Below are 6,939 nucleotides of genomic sequence, written 5' to 3' on the forward strand. Positions count from 1 at the left end.
TCTTGCCCAGGAGGCACCAGTCACACTAGTCTCCTCTTAGGCTCTAGAGCTTTGTAATAGTCTTCCTATTGCTGCTGTAACAAAATATCATGATTTAATGGCTTAAAACGGTACACAGTTATTGTCTCATATTTTCCATGGGCAGGAGTCCAGGTATGGTTTATCCAGGTCCTCTGCTCTGGTCTCACAGGCTGAAATCAAGGTGGTCACTAGGGTTGTGATCCTCATCTGAGGCCAATGATCCTTTCCCAAGCTCACTGATGATGGGCAGATTCATTCCCCAGTGATTGTAGGACCAGGTTCCCTGTTTCCTGGCTTGCTGTGGACTAAAGCTTGCTGTCAGCTTCCAGAGGTCCCCCCTCTTCCTCTGGCAGTTAGAACTTACTCTTGTGCTTTCTTCCTCAAGGCCAGCAAGCTCATCCCTCTGACTTCTGCCACCAGCCAGAGAAAACCTTCAGCTTTTCAAGGGCTCACCTAGATTATTTTTGTATTTTAAGATTAAATCACCTGGAACTTCCATTTCATCTGAAAAAATCCCAATCCTAGCAGTTGCCAGATTAGTGTTCACTTGGATAAATAGGGCATGGGGATTTTGGCTCTGGGCCGTCTTCTGATTCTGCCACCACAAGTTTATCAAGCAAAACTTTTCCTTCGAATCTCTTCTGCCTATTTGTCCCGTCTCCTTGAGTGCCCACCCAAGCTCTTTTCACATTTGGTTCTTTCTCTTCCTTCAGTCCCAGCATGAACATCACTTCTTCAGAGAGGTCTTCCTTGATTACCTTATCTGAGTAAGTACCCAACCTGAAACTTTATTTTCCCATCACAACATTCTTTCTTTCCTTCATAATGGTAATCACAGTCTTGTTTATTTCACTGATGCATCTGCCCACTTGTTTATTGTCCCTCTCTCCCACTGGAATATAGAACCTGTGAGACAGGAAAACATGTATTCCTCATTAGAACTCCGAAACCTAGCTGAGTACATGGCATCTAATAGGTGCTTGTGAATTATCTTTCATTGAATGAATAAAGTCTCTGACTATGTAAATAAATATGTAACACAAAATGAATGCTCTGAAAAATAATCAATTGCTGCTCACAATGTAAAACACTTAAATAAATGGAACTGTGAAGTCCTTGAAATTGAATTTCTGCTTCTCTTATCTCAAAAGTATCTGTATAGCATGGGGAACTATATTCAATATCTTGCAGTAACCTATAATGAAAAAGAATATGAAAATGAATATAGGTCTATATATATATATATGACTTAAACATTATGCTGTACTCCAGAAATGGATACATTGTAACTGACTATACTTCAATTTAAAAAAAACTTTAACTACAAAAGCAAACCTACAACTTCATAGAAGAAAAATTCCAAGGTGAAAAAAAGAGAAAAGTACTAAGTTGTATTATGAGTTCTTGATAAACGGCCAGATGAATCTCTTCTGGTAACAAACACACTTCTGAGGCTTTCTTTTGCTTGGAAAAGATGATGCATTAAAACAGTGCAATGGTTACGAGTGGGAAATTAGGGAAGGAAGCCATATTTTTTAAAGCTGGTGACACTGTTATTTCCATTTTCAATCAGAGGGTGGGATTTTCACACTCCCGTAATCTTGTTCTTTAAAAATGCTTTTAGCATTTTGCATTTAGCAGAGTAGAATGTTGGAACCAAGCACTCCTCTGTGCTTTTTTCGGTCTTCTAACCAAAGAATTGGACAAATTAAAGGTCCAGCTTTTGGTGGTGTACTATTGACTGTTCATTTGTCTCCTCCCTTTCAGAGAAGTATGCTTAAATGATTTACTACATTTCACAATGAACCCTGAAGCTTATTTTGCTTTCTGCAATTTCACAATTATTTAACAAATCATATCTTCACTATAATTCAAAGGCTCATGAATAAAAGACGTGTCTTTCTGGCTCTTTTACTCCTTGTTCTTCATCATCAGATCCCTGAAGCTTACAAGTGTTTTCTATAGTCCTTCCTTCTATCAGGATATTTGAAAGGGCCATTGTATTGTACCCCAACCCACCCACACTGCTCCGGTTTCCTGTGTGGCTCTGGCAGCCCCGTTTCCTTCTCAGACAACTTCTTCCATGCCCCCGGCAGTGGGAGGCCTGGTATCTTAGGGGGCTGGCTTGTGCCTCCCTCAACCATCTGAATTAATAAACTGCATTACTTGTAATGAGAAGTCTACCCTAAGAGTTTTTCCCTCTTTGTCTTATTCATCTCTGCTACCACCAAAATTTCAAACCTAGCTCTTCTTTCTCCCTTATTTTTTAATATTACTTTCCCCGACTCCTTGTCCTTTACCTGGAATGAGGGGTATACATTTACTATTCGATGTAGATAATTTTCTCCACGTTTCTTACTAGCTTGGATTCCCTTCCTCCAGTGGAATGGAGTAACCAGGTGCTCAGAGGAGTAAAAGTGATCACTGTGTTGTACACCTGAAACTAATATAATATTGTAAGTCAATTATAATTCAGTTAAAAAATAAATAAAAGTGATTATAGTGAGCAGGGAAGTATGGAAACTAAAGGCTGAAATTTTGCAAATGTAGTGTTTTTTTTTACAAATTCACAGTTCTCTTTCAAGATGTGAAGTTTCATCATTTTAATTAAGAAGAAATATACACATATCAGATGTAACATGCACATTTTAAATTATGAGCTAATAATTGTGATAAAATTAACATGATATATTGCTGATTGGGTATTTAAAAGAAAAAATATAAGAAAAACCATATGCTATTAAAAGAGTTTCTGATCATTCAATCATGAGTATGATTGAAGATAAAATGAGAACAGTCATCCCTAGTGATGAGGATAATTTATAGTTTAATACTACAGATTTCAGAAAAATTAACTGAAAAACCTAACACTTTTGTAGGTTTATTAACTCCCAGAATCCATAAGGGTAATTTAAATTTCGATGAAGAACTTTTTGCACTGTACAAAGTGTCAAAATAATGAATTAATATTCCACATTGCCTTTATCTGTTGCTTTAGTCATCTTACAAAATGTTAAGAATCTTTATATTCCCGGGCTTGGGCTACATCCACGATCTGATGTATGGGCCAGAACAAATAGAATTAACACATAGATACTGGGTCATTCAAAGTAAAATGAAAAATTCTGGAATGGAGAAGGAGAATCTTCTAAACTATTTAACAACATTTAGAATTTACTTAATCTGTAGTAAATTATCAATGTATAGGTTAGGTCTATACAAAGTCCTAAGTATTTTATAAGTGGATTACAACTATACATTGCTTTATCAACGCAATAATTCCATGAACTAATTTTCATAATTATCACCATTTTTCAAAGAATGAAACTGAGGATGGAGGAGTTAAATAATTTGCCCAGTGTTACTAATCCAGAAAGCAGTAATCCCAGAAATTGAACATAGAGAATTTGACTCCAAAGCCCCAAATCAACTATGATGTTCTGCACACTGTCTCTAGGTTATGTTTCCCTCCTCCAACATGTGCGTGCGCACGTGCGCACACACACACACACTTAATTGTTTTCAGAAATATGTTTGCCCACTATACATGCTGCTATATTACACATTTGTATTTTTATCTTCCCAGTAATACCATGAAAGAAGTATCATTTTTTTCCATTTTATAATTGTGAAAGTAAAATTTGGAAAGATGAATTAATTTGTCTTGATCACAGAATAGAGAGCCATGAAATAAACCCATGCTTAATAACGGTCAGTTAATTTATGACAACGTAGCCAAGAACATATAATGGGGAGAGATAGTCTCCTCAATAAATGGTATTGGGAAAACTGGACAGTCACATGCAAAAGAATGAAACTGGACCTATCTTATACCATGCACAAAAATTAACTCAGAATGTGTTAAAGCCTTGAATATAAGACCTGAAACCATAAAACCATTGTTTCCTCCTCTACATATAGTAAAAAATCACCATGTGCCTCCCTTTAAAAGGATACATTTGATTGCATTTAGGGTGTCCACATAGATAATTCAGAGTAATTCCTCATTGCAAAATCCTTAATTTAATCATATATGCCAAGACTCTTTTTTGCCACATACAGTAAGTAACATTTACAGGCTCCAAGAATTAGGAAATGGATATAGTTTTTCAGCCATCACATACTCCAGTTCAAACTTAGTAATATTTTCACCATAATTACCATGTTTTTTTGAACTCCAGGAAAAGAGAAAGTTTACTTCTTTGCAAGACTAATCCTAATACCTGTAATAGTGATCTCACGTCCTCTGGTTTCACCCCAAGACCTTGTCCCATCAAGTATCCCCTTGTTCTTTTGTATCAATCTCTTCTCCCACATAGGCTCCTTCCTTCAAGCGTAATATCATGTGTAAATCTCCCCTGCCTCATTTTCCAAATATATATATGATGGATTAAATTGGGGTGTGAATTCTTTTACAAATCTCCCATTCCCAACACACACACACACACACACACACACACCTTTAATCTGAGTGGGCTCAGTGACTGCTTTCACCAGGGAAGAACGATGAAATGGCACTGTGCCAGTGTCCAGGTTCAGGGCTTAACACACTTAACACACAGCTGCCATGTCTGCCTCTGGAAATTTTCTTTCCAGGAGTCCTCATCCACCTTGTAAGAAGTCTGACTTATCTTGACTACCATGCTTGGAGTCCATGCGTTGTTACTCTGGTTAGTTGTCCAAACTGAGCCTATCATTCCTGTGATCTTTGAGAAAGTATCAGATATATGAGTGAAGCTGCTCTGGCCCCTCCAGACTAGCCCATCCACCAGCTGGGTACTATTGAGTGGCCTCAATCAATACCACATGAAGCAAAAGATTTGGCTAGATGATCCCAGCTTGAATTTCTGACCCACAAAATCATGAGATGAAATAAAATTCTTATTGTTTCAAGCCTCTAATTTTGGAGGTAATTTGTTGTGCAACAAAAGACAGAATTTGGAATCTGGAAATATCATCACTGTCTTTTGGACCAGGTGGTAAACAAACTTGGATAGGCCTAGAGGAGAGTCTTAATAAGAATCTGGAAACATCTCAATGATATTATTGGTGAAGGCTGGGAGGTCAGGGAGGAATTTTTAGTTGATGGTCAGAGAAAATGATATCCTCATGATGTGTAGCAGAAAATTTGGCAATAATGTAGAAAATAAAAAGGGTATCTAATTAATTTATGGATCTGACTGGAGATTTCCAAGCAAAAGGTAGAAGTTGCCAATTCATTTCTCTTAGCTCCTCTGAGAAAATACAAAAGGCAGACATGAACTAAAGAAGGACCTACTCAGCTTTTGAGCATAGTATACCAGAAATACAAAGAAATAAAGTCTTTCTGAGTTGGAAAACCAATCTGTTTCTTATTCATATGCTCTTCCAGCAAAAACAAAAATTCAAAGTTAAAAAAGAAAAAAGGCTTCAGGATAAACACAAATCCAGCATGGAGCTGAAAGATTTTTCGTTAAGACCTCAGAAAGATATGTGTCAGTGCAACATTTACCCTTTCAGCTAGTCAAAAGCTGAAGGAATTCTCTTCTAAACAGAATTCTAAAGACATTGTCTCTAGGATAGATGTCTACACAGAATCCCTCATAAGATTGAAAGGGTCTAACTGAGTGACCTAATAATATTCATTGAAAACCTGTAGCACTTTAAAGAGAACTCTTATCATGAGAAGCAGCAATAGCTTGGACTTAAAGGGACAGAGAACGTACAAAAAGAAAAGAGATATAATAGCCCCCTAGTCTTCCAAACAGGCATAGAAGGCCGTGTGGTTACAAACATGTGCCAAGAAGGATAATTCAACAGACAAAACCAACAGGCCATGGGATAGAACTAAGAGCTACAGAAAACATTCCCAGGAAGCAGGACCCAGACCTAATCAAGGAACTGGTGACATCTCCCAGGCCAAATTTCAGAGTTTCTACGAAACAGTGCTGCTATATCCCTGGGTTTTTGTGTGTGTGTGTGTGTGTGTTTTTTTTTTTTTCCTTTGTAAATAGGAATGTCTCTTGTCTTGGTCTTATCATTATGTAGTAGGTTTTTTTTTTTTTTTTTTAGAAGAGGGGAGAAGAGGTGTAGAAAACTTACCAAGTTAGTTTGCACAGCTTTAGTGTTAGAGGAACCAGACTTAGGAAATGATACCTATGGAGCGTCATTAACACCTGGATTTAACTTAGGTGGTGAGATCTAGAACTCGGAGCCAATGCTGTATTGGAACGAAACATTAAAGATCTTGGGGTGGGATGAATGTATTTTTTAGCAGAAGGAAGCCAGAATATAAGTAACATAGAGAGAGAAATATGGTGAATTAAAGATGGCCCATAATGTTTTGAAATGTCTCCCGTCAAGAGCTGAGGACTGCTTCCCCTTCCTTTAGCTGTGGAAGGATTGTCTGAGTACTTGGACAAACAGAATGAGACAGAAGTGAGACTGTGCTAGATTTTTGCCTCAGTCCTTAAGACACTGACAGCATATCCTTTGATATCTTTCCTAACCTTTGCAAGACTTGCTTTTAGATCCCAGTTTACCATGCTGTGAGACACTGAAGCCACACGGGGACACCATATAAAGGCACCTGAGTGGACAGCCCTGAGTTCCCAAATAGCAATCAGAATGAACTCCAGCTCTATGAGTGAGTCATCCTGGATATTCAGCCCAGCTGAGCCTTCGGATAACTTCTTCCCCAGTCACTAATTCACGCTGATTGAGAGACTCCAACAATTCATTTGGTCCTCGTCAAAACTCAGTACTACAAAAAATAATTACAAATTCTAGTTTTAAGCCACATTATTATGTGAATATATAACACAGAAAAAGACAAATGAGAAAATGAACTGTCTTATTTTGTTGCTGTCCAACAATTTCCACAGTCTCTCCAAAATTATGTGTCATTCTTGCTAGAAGTAGTTGTGTGGCCGTGAGCTA

This window comes from Camelus dromedarius, chromosome 1 (assembly GCF_036321535.1).
Source record: "Camelus dromedarius isolate mCamDro1 chromosome 1, mCamDro1.pat, whole genome shotgun sequence".
Lineage (NCBI taxonomy): Eukaryota > Metazoa > Chordata > Mammalia > Artiodactyla > Camelidae > Camelus > Camelus dromedarius.